Consider the following 21,101-nt stretch of genomic DNA (forward strand, 5'->3'; position numbering starts at 1 on the left):
TTACAGTTACTCCCACCATATGTTGGAAAGAAGTCCCACTTCCTATCAATGACCTAGATTTCCTGAAATACTTTACTCACTGTTTGATAGAAAGGAAAAAAAGGTAAATAGGATTTTTACTACCTATGTTTGACATATGTTACCTTTTCCCAGTTTTGGTGAGGTTTAATTGATACGTAACATCATGTACACTGAAGGTGTACAATGTGATAATTTGATACCTTATGTATATATTGTGAAATGATTACCAAAATAAGATCAGTTAGCATATCTATCACCTCACATGGTTTTCATTTTTGCTGTAGTGAGGACAGTTAAGATCTACTCTTTCAGCAACTTTCACATACGCAGTATTGTCAACTACAGTCACTATGCTGTACATGACTTTCCCAGACTTTGTTCTTTCTATAACTGGAAGTTTGTACCCACTCACTAGCATATTTCCCACACCCCCAGCTGCAGGTAACTGCCAATCTACTCTCTGTTTCTGAGTTTGGCTTTTTTATATTTCACAGGTAAGTGAGTCATATACTATTTGTTACTTTCTGATGTATTTCACTGAGAATAATGCCCTTGAGGTCCATCCATGTTATCACAAATAGCAGGATTTCCTTCTTTTTATGGTTATATAATATTCCAGTGCGTGTGTGTGTGTAGTACATTTTCTTTATCCTTTCATCCATTGGTGGACACTTTGATAGTTTCCATGTCTTTCTTGGCTATTGTGAATAATGTTGCAATGAACATGAGAGTGCAGACAGGTCTCTGAGATAGTGATTTAACTTCTTTCTGATATATACTCAGAAGTGGGAGTGCAAGGGCACCTGGGTGGCTCAGTCAGTTAAGCATCTGCCTTTGGCTTGGGCCATGATCCCAGGGTCCTAGGATCGAGTGCTGCATCAGGCTCCCTGATCCACAGGGAGTCTGCTTCTCCCTCTACTCCTCCCCCCACTCGTTTGTTCTCTCTCTCTCTGTCTCGTGCATGTGTGCTCTCAAATAAATAAATAAACTCTTAAAAAAAAAGAAGTGGGAGTGTTGGATCATGTGATAGTACTATCTTTAATTTTGGGAGGAACCTCCATACTGTTTTCATTGTGTTTATACCAACTTACATCCGCACCAACAGTGCACAAAGGTTCCTTTTTCTCCACATCTTCACTAGCTCTTATTATCTCTTATCTAATTGAAGTTTTGAGTTTCTCTGATGATTACTGATATTGAACATCCTCCCATGAGCCTAGAGGCCACTTGGATATCTCCTTAGGAAAAATGCCTAGTCAACCCTCTGCCCATTTTTTAACCAGTTAATTAGTTTTTATGTATTCATTGGCTACTGGGTTGTATGAGTTCTTTAAATATTTTGGATATTAGCCAAGATATTGCAAATATCTTCTCCCATCCCATAGGTTGCCTTTTCATTTTGTTGATTATTCCTTTCACTGTGTCAAAGCTTTCCAGTTTGATATAGTCCCACTTGTTCATGTTTGCTTTTGTTGCCTATGCTTTTGGTGTCAAGTCCAAAACATCATTGTCAAGTCCAGTGTGAAAGAACTTTTCCCCTATGTTTTCTTCAAGGAATTTTATGATTTCAGCTCTTTTGTTTAAGTTCTTAATTCACGTTAATTTTTGTGAGTGGTATGAGATAGGGGTCTAAAACTACTGGTTGCCAGAGGGGTGGGGGTTGGGGGAATGGGTGAAATAGATGAAGGGGATTAACAGGTGCAAATTTCCAGTAATAGAATGAAGAAGCCACAAGGTTGAAAGGTGAGACATGGGGAATATAGTCAATAATATTGTAATGGCATTGCATGGTGATGGATGCTGACCGTACTTACTGTGGTGAACATAGCCTAATGTATGGAATTGATGAATCACTATGTTGTACACCTGAAACTAATATAGCATTGAATGTCAACTATACTTCAGTGAAAAAAAGACAGGGGTCCAAATTCATTCTCTTGTATGTGGATATCTAGTTTTCCCAAAGCCATTCATTGAAGAGACTATCCTTTCCCCAAGGAGTATTCTTGGCTCCTTTGTCAAACATTAGTTGATCATGTATGTGTTAGGTTATTTCTAGGCTCTCGATTCTGGTCCACTGGTCTATGTGTCTGTTTTTATAATAGTACCATACTGTTTTGATCATTATAGCTCTGTAATATAGTTTGAAATCAGGAAGTATGATGCCTCCAGCTTTGTTCTTTCTCAAGAAAGCTTTGGCTTTTGGGGGTCTTTTGTGGTTCCATGTTAATTTTAGGATTGCTTTTTCTATTTCTGTGAAAAATGCACAAATCTTGATAGGGACTACATCGAATCTGTAGATGGCTTAGGATAGTATGGACATTTTTACAATATAACTATTTCAATCCATGAATATGTGATATCTTTCCATTTATTTGTGTCTTTCTTAATTTTAATCAATGTCTTACAGTTTTCAGTTTATAAATCTTTAACCTCCTTGATTAAATTTATTCCTAGGTATTTTCTTTTTGACAGTGTTATAAATGAGATTTATTTTCAGGTATTTTGTTGTTAGTGTATAAAATGCAACTGAATTTTGTATGTTGATTTTGTATCCTGAAACTACTAAATTTTTAAAATTCTAACAGTTTTTTGGTGGAGTCTTTAGGTTTCTCTATGTATATGATCATGTCTACTACAACAATTTTACTTCATCCTTTGCAATTTGCATGCCTTTTGTTATTTTTTTTTTCTTGCCTAGTTGCTCAGGCTAGGACCTTCCAGTACTATGTTGAATAGGAGTAATGACAGTAGACACACTTATTTTTTTCTCCTGATTTTACAGAAAAGCTTTCAGTCTTTCACCATTGAGTGTGATGTTAGCTGTGGGTTTGTCACAGATGGAAGGCTTTTATCATGTTGAAGTATGTTTCTTCTGTATCCACTTTGTTGAGGGTTTTTATCACAAAAGGATGTATTTTTTTTCAAACGCTTTTCCTACATCTACTGATATGATCTTATGACTTTCATTCTATTAATGTGGTGTATCACATTTATTGATCTGTGTATGCTGAACCACCCTTGCATCCCAGGGATAACTCCCACTTGTTCATGATGTATGATCTTTCTAATATTCTGCTGCTTTCTAATATTCTGCTGAATTCAGTTTGCTAATATTTTGTTGAGAATTTTTCCATCTATATTTTCAAGGGGCATTTGTCTGTAGTTTTCTTTTCTTGTAGTGTCCTTTGGTACCAGGGTAAAACTGGCCTAATAAAATATATGTTTGGGACTGTTCCCTCCTCTTCCATTTTATTTTTTTAGAAGAGTTTGAGAAGAATTGGTGTTAATTCTTCTTTATTTGGTGGAATTCACTCATGAAGGCATCTAGTCCTGGGATTTTCTTTGTTGGGAAGTTGTTGATTAATGATTCAGTCTCTCATTACCGTTCTGTTCAGATCTTCTATTCTTCATGATTTAGTATTCATAGGTTGTACATTTCTACAAATTTATCCATTTCTTCCAAGGTGTTAAATTTGTTGGCATATGGTTGTTCATGAGTCTCTTAAGATCCTTTGTGTTTCTGTGATATCAGTTGTAATATATCCTCTTTTACTTCTGATTTTGAGTCCTCTGTATTTTTTCTTGGTAAATTTAGCAAAAATGTTGTCGATTTTTGTTTATCTTAAAAAAAAAAAAACCTCAGTTTTGCTCATCTTTTCTGTTGTTTTCCTATTCCCTGTTTCATTTATTTCTGCTCTTATTATTATCACCTTCCTTTTGTTAACTCTAGGCTTCATTTATTATTCTTTTTCTAGTTTCTTCAGGTATAAACTTGGGCAGCTTGTTGCCTATGTTTCCTTTTTCCTAATGTATGCATTTGACATTATAACTGCCTAAGAGAATTGCTTTTGCTATATCCCATGTTTACATATTTTGTGTTTCCATTTTTATTTGTTTGAAGATTTTTTTATTTCCCTTTTTGTATTCAAAGAACACTTCTTTGGTCCACTGGTTGTTCAGGAGCAGGGGAATATGAGGGTGATAAATAAAGTGTATAGGGTTTCTTTTGAAGTGATGAAAACATTCTAAAATTGACTTTGTTGATGGTTGCACATATCTATGAATATACTGAAGACAAATGAATTATATATTTTAAATAAGTGAACTGTATGGTATGTGAATTACATCTCAAAAAATTAAGTATATCTTTTTTTAAAAAGAGATGATTAGGATACTTTGTGAATTTAATAATTTTTCCCAGAAAATGAGGCACTACTGAACATGGAATAAAGAGTTGTCTTGAGAAATAAACACCAAATCTAGGATCAGAAGACCTAGTTTCAAATACCAGCCCAGTCCCTAATTATTTTCATAGCTTTGGGCAAACCATGGGACTTTCTTTTGTCCCACTATTCTTTTCTGTACAATGGAAATGATAATACATGCCACAGAAAGCTCAAAAAGTTGTTTTGACAACAAAATTCATAGAATAAACCCATGCTGTCAATAATAAAGTAATATATAAATTCACAGACTTCTTGTACAAACTTCTGGATTCCTCAGATGTCCCCAAAACAAGAAGGACTGAGTGGTAGTATTTTTCAAATGCCTTCTATAAACAAATGAGAACGTCATGGTTCATGTTTTGAGAGACAGAAATGGAATTTTTCCCCTTCTGGAGATATTCTGGTTCATCTAATTATCTAACCTCATTCCTTACTCCAGAGCACAATGCATATATTCTATGGGTATACACAGTCCTCTCTGTTCATCTTTTCCTACTATCACAGTGTGTTTTTCAGAACCCATGGCAGAAAATATTCTCATACTAAAGAAAACATAAATATGGTACGCGGCATGAAAAGAATGATGCAAGCTATCTTCAGATATTATTAGATCTGTATCTGACCCAGGAGGCTGAACTAAGTCATTAAGATTCTCTCTTCTGTTCTCCATATTTCAACTTCGCTTTTCTCATTGTTGGATTTACCCCTAGATTATTCTTTCCCTTGTGGATGCGGAGATGCTACTGTAAGTACACACTACTTTTAGAGCTAGAAATTCTGGACACAAAAAAGCCCCTTTTTCCTGACGGTTGCAGCAAAGGCACTGGAGTAGAATCTGACTGATCAGACTGGGTCAACTCTCTCTGCAACTCTCACCCAGTCACGATCTGCACCTGAATGTGTGTGCATGTACATGTGTGTGCATGTGTGTGGATGGGCAGGGGGACATAGGGTATTCTCCTAAGTCAAACTTAATCATGTATCTACTCTTATAATGGCATGGCAACATAAGAGCACAGCATTTCTTTGAAAAAGAGACAGAAGGAGAGAGTTAAGATGGCGGAGGAGTAGGGGACCCCTTTTTCAGCCTGTCCCCTGAGTCGAGCTGGATAGGTACCAGACCAGCCTAAATAACCACGGAATCAGCCTGAGACGCAGGATGATGCATCTGGATCTCTACAAATGAACATCTCCAGCGCTGAGTATTGAGGTACGAAGAGGGGAGCTGTAAACCGTGCACGGATATCGGAAGATAAACGGAAGGGGGAGGGAGCCGCCGCGTTTGGGCTCCGGGAAGCGGCAGCCACCTGCACGGGGGAGCGGGCGGACTCACAGAGGGCACCCGCGAGAGAGCGGACTGAGACCGGTGAGCCGTGAACGCGCGCCACCAGGCATCTCCCGGAACACCGGAATCCCGGTGTGCTCACGGGATCCAGACTGAGACCGGGAACTCCCAGAGCGCGCGCGGGGCGGCTGGCGGCTGGCGGGCCACCTGCACGGGGGAGCGGGCGGACTCGTGGTCGGCACCCGCGAAACAGCAGACTGAGACCCTGAACCGGGTGCGCGCGCCACCAGGCTTCTCACGGAACTCCGGAATCGAGGTGTGCTCACCGGGCATAGACTGAGACCGGGAGACCCGGGAGCGCACGGGGCGGCCGGTGGCTGGCGGCATTAGAAACACAAAGGACAGAGACGCGCCGGCCCTGGAAGTGAGGGCAGGGACGCCGGGTTGGTGCGCACATCCCGGGACGCTGCAGGGTTGAGCAGCACCAACAGTAACAGAGTTAAAGTGGCCAGAACATCAGTGGAGAACGGGCCGCAATCCCTCTGTTCTGAGACAATGCAGCCTCTGCTGCTCTGACCCTCAGAAGAGGCATAGCCGGCCGCCAGGGAAAGCCGCCAGAGAACAAAAGCCTGGAAATACCGGCTCAGAGCGTGCCCATCCCCATCCTCCCTCGCAGGGGACACGGAGACTCTAACCAAACAGGGTTGCCTGAGTATCGGCGTGGCAGGCCCCTCCCCCAGAACACAGAAGGCAGGATGAAAAATCAAGAAGCCCACAACCCGAGGTGCCTGGGTGGCGCCGTCATTGAGCGCCTGTCTCCGGCTTAGGGCGTGATCCCGGCGTTCCGGAAAGGAGTCCCTCATCGGGCTCCTCCGCTGGGAGCCTGCTTCTTCCTCTCCCACTCCCCTGCTTCTGTTCCGTTCTTGCTGTCTGTCTCCCTCTCTCAGATAAGTAAATAAATAAAATCTTTAAAGAAGAAGCCCACATCTCTAAGATCCCTATAAAACAAGGGGCACGGCCTGGGACCCAGTCAATAATTTTGGGCTCTGGACAACCCCGCAAACTCCCCTCATTAAAATGACAAGAAGGAGAAGCCCCCCCCCCCCCCCAGCAAAGAAAAGACAGTGAGTCAGTGGCCTCTGCCACAGAAGTAACGGATATGGATGTAACCAAATTATCAGAAATGGAATTCAGAGTAACAATGGTCAAGATAATGAGTAGACTTGAAAAAAGTATTCAGGAAAATATTACTGAGAATATAGAATCCCTAAGGGCGGAAATGAGAGCGAATTTGACAGAAATTAAAAATTCTATGAGCCAAATGCAGGCAAAACTAGAGGCTCTGACGGCCAGGGTCACCGAAGCAGAGGAAAGGGTTAGTGAATTGGAGGATGGGTTAATAGAGGAAAAAATAAAAATAGAAGATGGTCTTAAAAAAATCCACGCCCACGAATGTTGGCTACGGGAGATTACTGACTCAACGAAACGATCCAATGTTAGAATCATCGGCATCCCCGAGGGGGTGGAGAAAAACAGAGGTCTAGAAGAGATATTTGAACAAATTGTAGCTGAAAACTTCCCTGATCTAGCAAGGGAAACAAAAATTCGTGTCCAAGAGGCAGAGAGGACCCCTCCCAAGCTCAACCATGACAGACCTACACCACGTCACGTCATAGTGCAATTCGCAAATATGAGATCCAAGGATACAGTATTGAAAGCGGCCAGGGCAAAGAAATTTCTCACGTACCAAGGCAAAGGCATCAGAATTACGTCAGACCTGTCTACATAGACCTGGAATGAGAGAAAGGGTTGGGGGAGCATTTTTAAAGCTCTTTCAGAGAAAAACATGCAGCCAAGGATCCTTTATCCAGCAAGGCTGTCATTCAGAATTGATGGAGAAATAAAGACATTTCAGAATCGACAGTCACTAGCCAATTTCGTAACCACGAAACCAGCCCTACAGGAGGTATTACGGGGGGTTCTATAAAAGTAAAAAGGCCCCAAGAGTGATACAAAACAGAAAGTCACAGCCAATACAAACAAAGACTTTACTGACAACATGGCAGAATTAAAAGCATATCTCTCAGTACTCAGCCTTAACATTAATGGTTTAAATTCTTGCTTAAACGCCACAGGGTTGCAGATTGGATAAAAAGAAATGACCCATCCATTTGCTGTCTACAAGAGACTCATTTCGAACCCAAAGATGCATTCAGACTGAGAGTAAGGGGATGGAGTACCATCTTTCACGCAAATGGACCTCAAAAGAAAGCTGGGGCAGCAATTCTCATATCAGATAAATTGGATTTTAAACTACAGACTATAGTTAGAGATGCAGAAGATAACTATATTATTCTTAAAGGAAGTATTCAACAAGTGGATATGACAATTATAAATATATATGCCCCCAACAGGGGAGCAGCAAGATACACAAGCCAACTCTTAACCAGAATAAAGAGACATATAGATAAAAATACATTAATAGTAGGGGACCTCAACACTCCACTCTCAGAAATAGACAGAACACCCTGGCAAAAACTAAGCAAAGAATCAAAGGCTTTGAATGCCATACTCGACGAGTTGGACCTCTTAGATATATATAGAACACTACACCCCAGAACCAAAGAATACTCATTCTATTCTAATGCCCATGGAACATTTTCAAGAATAGACCATGTTCTGGGACACAAAACAGGTCTCAGCCGATACCAAAAGATTGAAATTATCCCCTGCATATTCTCAGACCACAACGCTCTGAAATTGGAACTCAACCACAAGGAAAAATTTGGAAGAAACTCAAACACTTGGAGACTAAGAACCATCCTGCTCAGGAATGACTCAATAAACCAGGAAATCAAAAATCAAATTAAACAATTTATGGAGACCAATGAGAATGAAAATCCAACAGTCCAAAACCTATGGGATACTGCAAAGGCAGTCCTAAGGGGGAAATACATAGCCATCCAAGCCTCACTCAAAAGAATAGAAAAATCTAAAATGCAGTTTTTATATTCTCACCTCAAGAAGCTGGAACAGCAACAGAGGGACAGGCCTAATCCACGCACAAGGAAGCAGTTGACCAAAATTAAAGCTGAAATCAATCAAGCAGAAACCAGAAGTACAGTAGAGCAGATCAACAGGACTAGAAGCTGGTTCTTGGAGAGAATCAATAAAATTGACAGACCACTGGCAAGACTTATCCAAAAGAAAAGAGAAAGGACCCAGATTATTAAAATTATGAACGAAAAAGGAGAGGTCAAAACGAACACCATTGAAATTGGAAGGATTACTAGAAATTTTTATCAACAGCTATATGCCAATAAACTAAGCAATCTGGAAGAGATGGAATCCTTCCTGGAAACCTATAAACTACCAAGATTGAAAAAGGAAGAAATTGATTTCTTAAACAGGCCAATTAATTATGAAGAAATTGAGTCAGTGATAAACAACCTTCCAAATAACAAAACTCCAGGCCCGGACGGTTTTCCCGGGGAATTCTACCAAACATTCAAAGAAGAAATAATACCTATTCTCCTAAAGCTATTTCAAAAAATAGAAACAGAAGGAAAGCTACCAAACTCATTCTATGAGGCCAATATTACCTTGATCCCCAAACCAGGCAAAGACCCCATCAAAAAGGAGAATTACAGACCGATTTCCCTAATGAATATGGACGCCAAAATCCTCAACAAGATACTTGCTAATAGAATCCAACAGTTCATTAAAAGGATTATCCACCACGATCAAGTGGGATTCATACCTGGGATGCAAGCGTGGTTCAATATTCGCAAATCAATCAGCGTGATACATCATATCAACAAGAAAAGACTCAGGAACCATATGATCCTCTCAATCGATGCCGAAAAAGCATTTGACAAAATACAGCATCCTTTCCTGATTAAAACCCTTCAGAGTGTAGGAATAGAAGGTACATTTCTCAATCTCATAAAAGCCATCTATGAAAAGCCTACTGCAAATATTATTCTCAATGGGGAAAAGCTGGAAGCCTTTCCCTTAAGATCAGGAACACGACAAGGATGCCCACTCTCGCCACTATTATTCAACATAGTACTAGAAGTCCTTGCAACAGCAATCAGACAACAAAAAGGGATCAAAGGTATTCAAATCGGCAAAGAAGAAGTCAAAATGTCTCTCTTCGCAGACGACATGATACTCTATATGGAAAACCCAAAAGAAGCCACTCCCAAACTATTAGAAGTTATAGAGCAATTCAGTAACGTGGCGGGATACAAAATCAATGCTCAGAAATCAGTTGCATTTCTGTACACAAATAACGAGAACGAAGAAAGAGAAATCAGGGAATCCATCCCATTTATAATAGCACCAAAAACCATACGTTACCTTGGAATTAACTTAACCAGAGACGTAAAGGACCTTTATTCTAGAAACTATAAATCACTCTTAAAAGACATTGAGGAAGACATAAAAAGATGGAAAGATATTCCATGCTCATGGATCGGAAGAATTAACATAGTTAAAATGTCCATGCTACCCAGAGCAATCTACACTTTCAATGCTATCCCGATCAAAATACCGAGAACGTTTTTCAAAGAACTGGAACAAATAGTCCTTAAATTTGTATGGAACCAGAAAAGACCCCAAATCTCCAAGGAACTGTTGAAAAGGAAAAACAAAGCTGGGGGCATCACAATGCCGGATTTCGAGCTGTACTACAAAGCTGTGATCACAAAGACAGCATGGTACTGGCACAAAAACAGACACATAGACCAATGGAACAGAATAGAGAGCCCAGAAATGGACCCTCAGCTCTTTGGGCAACTAATATTTGATAAAGCAGGAAAAAACATCCGGTGGGAAAAAGACAGTCTCTTCAATAAATGGTGCTGGGAAAACTGGACAGCTACATGCAAAAGAATGAAACTTGACCACTCTCTCACACCATACACAAAAATAAACTCCAAATGGATGAAAGACCTCGATGTGAGACAGGAATCCATCAAAATTCTAGAGGAGAACATAGGCAGCAACCTCTACGACATCGGCCAAAGCAACCTTTTTCATGATACATCCCCAAAGGCAAGAGAAACAAAAGATAAAATGAATTTATGGGACTTCATCAAGATTAAAAGTTTCTGCACAGCCAAGGAAACAGTCAGAAAAACTAAGAGGCAGCCCACGGAATGGGAGAAGATATTTGCAAATGACACTACAGATAAAGGACTGGTATCCAAGATCTACAAAGAACTTCTCAAACTCAATACACGAGAAACAAATAAACAAATCAAAAAATGGGCAGAAGAATATGAACAGACACTTTTCCAATGAAGACATACAAATGGCTAACAGACACATGAAAAAATGTTCAAAATCATTAGCCATCAGGGAAATTCAAATCAAAACCACACTGAGATACCACCTTACGCCAGTTAGAATGGCAAAAATAGACAAGGCAAGAAACAACAATTGTTGGAGAGGATGTGGAGAAAGGGGATCCCTCCTACATTGTTGGTGGGAATGCAAGTTGGTACAGCCACTCTGGAAAACCGTGTGGAGGTCCCTTAAAAAGTTAAAAATTGAGCTACCCTATGATCCAGCCATTGCACTACTGGGTGTTTACCCCAAAGATACAGACGTAGTGAAGAGAAGGGCCATATGCACCCCAATGTTCATAGCAGCAATGTCCACAATAGCTAAATCGTGGAAGGAGCCGAGATGCCCTGCAACAGATGACTGGATTAAGAAGTTGTGGTCCATATATACAATGGAATATTACTCAGCAATCAGAAAGAATGAGTTCTCAACATTTGCTACAACATGGACGGCACTGGAGGAGATAATGCTTAGTGAAATAAGTCAAGCAGAGAAAGACAACTATCATATGATTTCTCTCATCTATGGAACATAAGAACTAGAATGATCAGTAGGGGAAGAAAGGGATAAAGAAAGGGGGGGGGTAATCAGAAGGGGGAATGAAACATGAGAGACTATGGACTATGAGAAACAAACTGAGGGCTACAGAGGGGAGGGGGGTGGGGGAATGGGATAGGCCGGTGATGGGTAGTAAGGAGGGCACATATTGCATGGTGCACTGGGTGTTATACACAACTAATGAATCATCGAGCCTTACATCGAAAACTGGGGATGTACTGTATGGTGACTAACATAATATAATAAAAAATCATTATTAAAAAAAAAATGAAAAAGAGACAGAAAGTAAGGACATCACCAATATGGCGGAGTAATGGATTCCAGCCTCCATCCTGCTATAAAAAGCAACGATTAGACAGCTACCCACAAATTAAAATAGCTTTGGGAGAGCTGAGAAGTCCACTTCAGAAGCTTCAGCAATATAGTGGAGCAAAAAATCCCTGCGAATAAATGCATAAAAAGCATAGGAAGAATAGTTTCATTTTGCCTGCATCATCCTACCCCCAGGCCAGGACTTTTCAGCACCAAGAGGGAATTTCCTGGCCCCAAGAGAATTCCCCTTGGTGGGAAAAGAGGAATAGAGCAAATGTAAGACTCTAAGGATTACGAAGAATGATACCGCCAAACATGACATCACCAAAGGAACACAGTAACCATCCAGTAACTGACCACAGAGAAATGGAGATCTATGAACTGGCCAAGACAGAAGTAAAAATTACTGTTCCAATGATGTTCAGACACCTATAAGAGAAGGGAATCAAAGCACATCACTACAGAAAATCATCAATTCACAAAGAAGACAGCAAAAGAGGAAAAAGCTAAAAAGGATCTATAAAACGCACAGAAAATTGACAAGATGACATTAGTAATTCCTCACCTGTCGATGATTATTTTAAATGTAAATGCCTGAAATTCTTCAGTCAAAGGCCTGGTGGTCAGAGGAGGGGAGTAAACTTTGAAAAGCTTTGGAAAGTATAACATGAAAAGTATGTTTATAGCCTACATTTGAAAAGGATTGTGGTGTTATTCCAGTAAAACATTAATGATCTTTCATTTTGTTGAGGTTTTAACTTTATTTCTCTAATTCATGTCATGCATCACAATGGAAGCATTGAGTTATTTAATAAAGTCTAACTCCCTACCAGGAATATATACTCCTTAAAAGGACTGTGTCTGTGAATCACCAGTTCTTCCAACAGTGCCTGGTACATAGTAATGTTTTAATGGCAGTTTTCACTAAGCGGTGCTGAGAGGTGGTCAAGGGCTGGAGGAACCGGGTGAAGACAGCCCAAGGTGGGCCGATGAAGGGCCATGCCAGCCTTTGTCTCTGTAGCTAAGTTTCTCTGGCCAGTAGGAAATTTCTCTGCCTTGTCTACTGCAGGTGGGTTTTAGCTAAAATAGGCATCAGGGGAGTGTGTTTTCAGCTCTTGGGGCTAATGTTGTGGAAAATAAGACCACATCCTCAGGATATAAAATGAGGCATGAGTTACCAAGAATTGTGTTGCAACAAGGGAGGATGGGAGTGCTTGGGTGCCGGTAGCTGGGTTACCACAACATACCAAATTCCTAATGACCCAAATTATCATAAGTTGTCACAAAAGCAAAGAGCCCAGCCAAGAACTGCCTTGTGGTCAGCAGTGAAGTGCAGGGATTGGGTCCTCAGGCAGCAAAGGGAATCCCTCTGTGATACGTCAGCAGGGGGGATGGGGTGCTGGTAGTGCACTTTTGAAAAGTCTATCAGGACAGTCTTAAGTATCTTTATTTCCACTGCAACTTGTTTCCATAGCTCTTGACAGACAGCACAGTCTTTCAGGAAGGGGCTAATTTCTTCAGCAAGGGTGGTTAAGAAGCCTGGCTGTGCCTCTCCTGGACAACTCCCGTGATGACCTCTCAGGGATGCTGAAGCTTAGGAATTCTGAGAGAGAGTGACTGTGAACATTCAGATAGTCACAGATTCCGAGACTGGACTAAACTAACCTCAACCAGCTAAGAAAATATCCTATGAGACAGGGATGCAGGCTCATGGGTGTCGGATGGTGAAGTGTGTTCCTCAGCCTTTGATCAAGGATGTTATTAGAATTATCTAACAACAAATATTACAGATAAAATATAAACTAAATATAAATATAAAACAACAGATATATTGGCACAAGTACTGACCCATCAGTAGAGCCGGACAAGGTGCTTTAGGGCCCCGGCTCTGTGAGGAACTGATTCTGTAGTCACTGGACCCCGGGGGGAAGGGGTGAGGGTGCCTGGCCCAGTGGAGGGCGTCAGAACACTTAGGTAACCCGAACAGTCTCCGTGCACTAACCAGCACGGGACAATGTAAACCAGTTGTCCTGCATCAGGAATTTCCCCTTGTCCCCACAAACTCCGGGTCACCAGTAACTCATACAGCATCTTTGTGTGTATTAGAGGAAAGCATTCTCTACTGTCAGGCTGGGTGAGCAGACTGCTGGCTTCACGGTGAAGATGGAAGGCTCCCAGCAGGAAGAATGCTTAAGAAACGAAAGGTTCCCCTCTGGAGTGGTGAATTAGAAAAAGGTAGCTTCTCAGAGTGAAAAGGTGCCGCCGTCTCTAGGGGAATGATCTGGAAAAGCTCCTACCTCACCCCACGAGAAACGTTTACCCCTCATGAGAAGAGGACTCAGAAAGAAGTGCCCCTTTTCCAGATGCAGCATGGGGGTCTGCACGTTGGACAGGAGAATCAGGGCTACATTTCAGTTGTCCCCACCCTACTGGGCACTCTGTGCAGTGCACAAACTGCACAACTGTTCAAGGTGGCACTGCCAAACCCTGGTTACACTCCTCAAACTTAGTTTCCCACTTCATCTCCCAAACTTATTTCCTCTCCTTTCTTGCATGAACACCATACCCCTACCTATCAAATACTGTCTAAAAGTTTAGAGTTTCCACGGGCCACAATTAATTTGGCTTATTGTCTTCAATGTATTTTAACTTTGGCACATAAAACACAGCACAACTATGCAGTGAGAGACATCTGGCTAACTAGACGGCTCCACGGTGAACACAGTGCTGTTTTGGAATGTGGGGTGCACAACCTTGAACCCAAGGTGGTCCCTCCATTCCCAGAGCAGAAGGGGAAGCAGCCAGGAATGGTGTGTGTTCCTGCAAGTCATTCTGCTAACATCCGGCAGCCTGGCCTGCAGGAATCACTTCCAGGCGTAAGAGGATAATTCAGTGTTCACAGCCCATTGATTTCCTGGCCATGGCTGCAGAAATGTCAATAAGGTGCCAACTGTGGCAGGGGTTGCTTTGTGATCCATTCTCTTTTCTGCTGAAACCCGGTTTGTCAAGGCTGCCAGATAATCCATGATGACTTTTAGTCACTGTAACCTGGGCTGGATTTGGGTCATTGACTTGGTTTCCCCATTAGTTCGCTAATATTCTAGAGCGTAACCATTGCGCATATTTATATCAGAGTATAGATCTTGGACAATTACGTGTTTGAAGATTTAAGACCTCTGCTTTCAGAGTGTTCAGCAATATATGAGACAGACACACAACAGTCTCTGAGCAGGACGACAGGAGAATTGGTTTTCCACTAACTAGCTCAATAGTGTCTGTCAGGTCACCTCACACCCTGGAAAGCACACCAGTCCATTGCAGATGAAATGTCTTATGACACCATGACTATAAATCACGCTATCACGAAGGCACACTTGTAATTCTCCTGGGGCACTGGAGAGCAGCACTACAATTCTGACTGACTTGGGAGGGCATTGCGTTGCCTGCATCAAAACCATCCCTGGCTTCCTCCGAACAGTACGGCAGCAGGGATGCTGAGGCCATCAGAGCAGAGCACAGATAGGGGTCTTCCCAGGGACTCCACTGCACCCACACAGCGGAGCTCTCAGTAACCGCCCCGTTCACATCCCCAGCTCAGTTACTCCCCTATTCTTCCGCTCTTCACCTTCCCAAGCTATATAACAGCGGTTCACTGACAGCGCAGCCTTCCTCCTCTTTCCATTGTTCACCTTCCCCCACCAGGTTGCCCCGCCGCACAGGGGCCCAGGCTCCTGTGTTTGGCCACTTCGTGTTCTGTGCCCAGGTACCTCACAGCACTGACGGGGTGCCACTGCCCTTTAGATCTCTTCAGTCCAGTCACTCCCCTACACAGGCATTTTGGTGTTCCTCTTCTTTGTCCTGTTCACACCCCCTGTCCTGATACTGCCATCCTGATGGGGGTACAGCTCATTCTCTCATCTGCGATCACATCCTCTGGCCAGATACCCCACAGCAGTGGCGGAGTAGGACTCCTCTCCCTTCCCCATCCACATGCCCTGTCTGTCCAGTTACACCACTGCCACAATGGCACATAGCTCTTCTTCCTCACTGTTTATGTCACCTGTCCAGGGACACCACGCTGCTGAACGCTGTTCTTTGTTCCATTCATATCCTTTGTCCAGTCCCACCAGTGCACTGATGGTGCAGGGCTCCTCCAGTTCACATCCTTTAAAAATCACTTGTGTAGTTGCCCCACTTCACCCTGACGTAGAGCTCCTCATCTTTGCCCTGTTGACTGTGGGGAGGTGGGACTGGGGTGGTTGAAGTTTCAAAAACTTAGAACTTTCCATTTGTTAAAATAGAAAACAAAACATAATGTAGCACTTAAGTAACTACAATCTAGAAAAAAAATCTTCCCTGGTAGAGATCCACATTAGTGATATATTCCACTGTCTGTTGATCAGTGTTTCTCCATGTAAGGGCACAAATATTCAAGACTCTCGCATTGGGGGCAGCAGGAGACTTTTATCCCTCTTGGTAAAAGCATAGGTTTATTTCAATTAAAATACTTTCCATTTTCATAGTATTTAGTTTTGTTTATAGTATACTATCTTTCCTTTATTTCTGATGAATTTTCTTCCAAATCGTTATGTTTTATAAAAATTATTCCTTCATAGCTCTGTTTGAGCATCTCAGACATATATATCTCAAATTCCTTATCAGGCTCTTCTAGCAATGATTTTTTGGGAGTGGCATCAAAGTCTGAGGTTTTTGTTCACACTTGGCATTAGATTTTATCATGTAACTTTGCATTTTGGTCATCAGACTAATTTTTGAATGGGATTTCTTTTTGTCAGCTTTCCTTGTTTTTAACTCTTGCCCTGTGGTAGGTAGAATTTCTATGAAAGGCCCCTATAGTGGGTTTTATGGTCACTCCGAAAAATATATGTCTATACCCTAATTCCTGGAACCTGTGAGTATTACTTTATATGGCAAACATATGATTAAATTGAGGATATTGAAAAGAGGAGCTGATCCTGGATTATCTGGGTGAATCCTAAATATATTCTCATGTATCCTTATAAAAAGAAAAAGGGCAGACAGAGTTTGGACAGATGCACACATTAGAAAAGGCAATGTAAAGATGAAGCAGACAGAGATGTACCCAGAATGCCAAGGAATCCCAGTAGCCTCCAGAAGCTAGAAGAGGCATGGAATAGATTTTCTCTTGGAAGCTCCAGAGAAAGCACCCTGCTGACACCTTGATTTCAGACTTCTGGCTTCCAGATCTATGAGAGAGGAAATTGTTATTGTTTTTAACCACCCAGCTTGTGGTTATCTGTTATAGCATCTGTAGGAAACTAATACAGCTCAAGGGCTTCAGGCCATATATCCTGGAGCCTGTGAATGTTACGAAATAGTGCTCCAGTGCTTGTGTTATGTTGTAGGACATAGCTGACCTCTCAAAGAGAGATTATCCAGGTGGGCCTAATCTGATCACATGAGCCCGTAAGAGCAGAGACCTTTCTCCAGCTGGTGGCAGAAAAGGCAAGAGGAGAATTCAGAATGATCTGAAGCACGGAAGGATTTGACACACCATTCTTAGCATTGAAAATGGAGGCCAGAGCCAAGTAATGCAGGTGGCTTCTGGAATCTGCAAATGACACCTAGCTGACATCCAGCAAGGATGAGGAGGCCTCAGTGCTACCGACACACAGGGAAACCTAATTTCCCTGACAACCTGAATGTGCTCCGAAGCATTCTTCCCTAGACCCTCCAGATAAGATACAAACCCAGCTGAGATCTTAATTTTGGACTTAAAAGACCCTAAACTGAGAATCCAGTTGAGCCTGCTCAAGCTTCTGATCTATAAACCTGTGAGCTAAAAACTAGGTGATTTTATTTATTTAATTTAGAGAGAGAGAGAGAGACAGTGTGGGAGTGCATTGCAAGTGGGGGGCGCAGGGGGAGGCGCAGAGGGAGAATGACAGAAGTAGACTCCCTGCTGAGCACGGAGCCTGACACAACCCTGAGATCATGACCCTGAGATCATGACCTGAACTGAGATCAAGAGTTAGGCACTTAACCACCTGAGCCACCCAGCGCCCCCAAAATAGGTGTTTTAAGCTGCTAAATTTGTGGTAATTATTCCTTGCCTATCTAGAGATTGCACAATTGTTTCCACCTGGTCCACAGGCCCTCCTTCCACTGCCCCCTCCAGAACAAGACTGGACATGGTGATCTCTGTGTTCCAGCCTCACTATGATCTTGGGAGTATTGTGAACCCCATCCTTCAGCAAGCTAGAAACTTCAGGCAGTGCGTCAGCGTGAGGTTTTGCTAGACAACGATGCCTCCCTCCACAACAATGTTTTCAGTCTCCTTAAAAAGTGGAGGCAGTACCCCTCAGTCCCTGAATTCAAGCATGGAATTTGAAAAATAAGCCCGTTGCCCAAAATACAAGGAGCGCGTGTATGATTTACCACCTAGAAACGGAATCATTGTTTTCTTCTTTTTATGGTCCCTGATGATTTTTATCTTGTTCCTTTTGGCCTGACTCTACCATGTTTTTTCTAGTTTCAAGCATTACCATTTACTATCTCCTTGGATTAGAGGCATGTGTCAAAGTGTGAACTCACTGCACCTTTCTGATGAGAAATCAAGCACTGTTTTATAAAGGATAAGAAACACATATACCCTTATGTACACAGCCAGAGTATATTATCTGGTTCTTAAAGAATTAAACACAGAATTTGGGCTTGAAACTGGGTCTCTCTATATCTATATATAATGGCATATAATATATAAAATTTCAGGAACACACAGACACATATATGTATATATGTGTGTGTATACACATTCACAGACCATTTGAAATTGCTGAAATAATTGTATGAATTTGAACGGAGTGGTCCTGATCTATGAATCACCCATGGCATCCAAGGCAAGTACAACAGTACCAGTAAAAGTTCTGGAAAAGGAGTGTCTTGCTATGGGTATTATTAGTTGCTATCCTACACAAATATCTTTAGAAAGAAGAGAAACAAAATATTTTCAAAAGAGAGAAGTTCATTTATATTTTAGCTATTATGAATTCATTTTCCAAGACATCTTAATAACAACATTCATCACCATAATAACATCTTCATTAAATATATGCCCTTGAGTTTTCTATGTTGCAAAATATAATAATGATAACTTAAGGGGCCCTGTTCACTAAGAAATAAAAAACAAGAACATGGCACAAAAATCAAGCAGAATTGATGATAGTTGGGTTTCTTCATATACAGATGAAGCTTAAAAAAAACTTTTTTATTTGTTTCCGATCATATTTAAAGTATATTTCTATTTATAATTTTCAAACATTTATAAAAAGAGTAGGTATCAGAGAGATGGCAGGGAAGAAAAAGAGTCAGGAGAAGACTATACCAAGACCAGAGACATGGCATCCTGGTGACTAAATGCCATGGCTGCTGAGACACACTCATGGGTAAACTATCTGAGGTGGACATATGTCCATGACGTAATTGCGATGTTTCTAAAGCATACATTTGAATACTCAGTACAGCAAGGCAAGAAGCTAGACGTGCAGCCAGGGACTGAGTGCGGAATACTGCCAGTGGATGTATGTTAAGGCGGGTTCTTCTTTGGTCCTCCACTCACCACTGTTTAGTCACTCACAGTTACTCTTTATTCCTAAAATATACACACGTTTAGAGATTTACGAAAGTTTCGATCTTAGCCTGTATTCCTGAGGAATGGTGGAATTGTACTGTGTTTTTTCTTTTTCTGCATATATTTTCAGCAGTCTGCCAGGCATATCCACCTACCTATGCATTGAAACCTTTAAATTTTCCTATCCAGACCCAATTGTCCGCCTTTTCCAATTTTTTAATCTCAGAGACAGGGGGTGAGACCTTCCTTCTCTTTCACCTGTCAAATCCAATCAGGAGCCAGAAATGTCCCACCATTTTTAGCAGCCAAGGCCTTTCTACAGTGTATGTCACATTGTTACTACTGCCACTATTCTAGTTTATCTGGACTGTCTGTTAAACCAACTTGTCCTTTATACAGAGCTAGCCCCCTCGCACTACATGCCGTGGGTATCTAAAAGTCCAAAGTCTGGGGGGTGCATGTTCTGAAATGACTGAGTAGAGAGCTTCCCAAATCCCCTCTTGAGAAACATAAAATAACTGGACAAATTTGTCAAAAAACAGCCATATAAATAAAGGCTGGTAATTGGCAAAGGCATACAACACATTGAGAATTACATATGAAAAAAAAAAAAAACTGTATCTCAGTAAGAACAGTGAAAATCTGTGGCATTTTATCCAGAGTCCATTTCCACCAAATGCCCCCTATTGCCATTTATGCTAATCCGGTGACGATGGAGGTATTCAACTTTTCTGAAATCAAGGGACCTCTGCCTGCTACCTGAATAACTGGGGGTTCCATTTTGTACCTGCTTCCTGAATAATCTGAGATTCTTTTAACAGGTAATAAGAGGAAGGATAAGCTTAAGCTATAGACAATATGTATAATAGGTATGGGTTTATATATTCAGTAAATATTGACTATAAGCCAGCTTGACAAATGTATCTCAGTTAAAAGAGCATCACATAAACATTCATTTCTTACTAAAATGCCCATATTTATATGCATTTTATTTATTTCAAATTTGATTTTGCTCATTTAGGTACCTTGATTTCTTAATGAAATTAGAGTTAATTGAAAAACAAACACTGAAAAACATTATATATGCCTTTGAAATATATGTAAACTGACACTTGACTACCACTGTTTCTTCATTTATTTATTCATTTATAAACTGTCAATGGACACCTACTGTGTGCTACACACCATTACAGAAAGTGGGAGATATATCAGTGAAGAAAACAGACAAATATTCCTGCTTTCATTGATCAAGTGCGGAAGACGGATAATAAATAAAAGAATGATATATGTTAGAAGATTATATGAGTTACTTAAAATTAGAATAGATTGAGTATTTTAAAATACCGTGTATTAACAGAAAATTTGAGGTATAGTAAGGCCAAAAGATCAGCAGATGATTGCCACCAGGAGATAGGTTATTATTTATGGTTTCTCAGAGGAGTGGGCACTCAATGCCATGGGGAGCCACATGAGGAAACACCAGTGTCAGTCATGAGGCAGAGGGGAGAGAGAGGGAACTGTGCCAAGAGCCTTTACTGCGGTTTCCATAAGAAGGTTCTGGCAAGGAGGATAAACAGGCCTAGGACTGGCTAGTTGCTGAGTATTTCAGCAGGCTCTGGGATATAGGGACTATCCCTAGTTGTCTGGTATCTGGCTGTGAAGCAATTAGGGCAGATGGATAGTGGCCCAGAGTGTAGGAGCTAGATAAAGGAGTCATTGCGGGTATGGGCTT

Source organism: Ursus arctos, chromosome X, assembly GCF_023065955.2.
Source record: "Ursus arctos isolate Adak ecotype North America chromosome X, UrsArc2.0, whole genome shotgun sequence".
In the NCBI taxonomy this organism is placed as follows: domain Eukaryota; kingdom Metazoa; phylum Chordata; class Mammalia; order Carnivora; family Ursidae; genus Ursus; species Ursus arctos.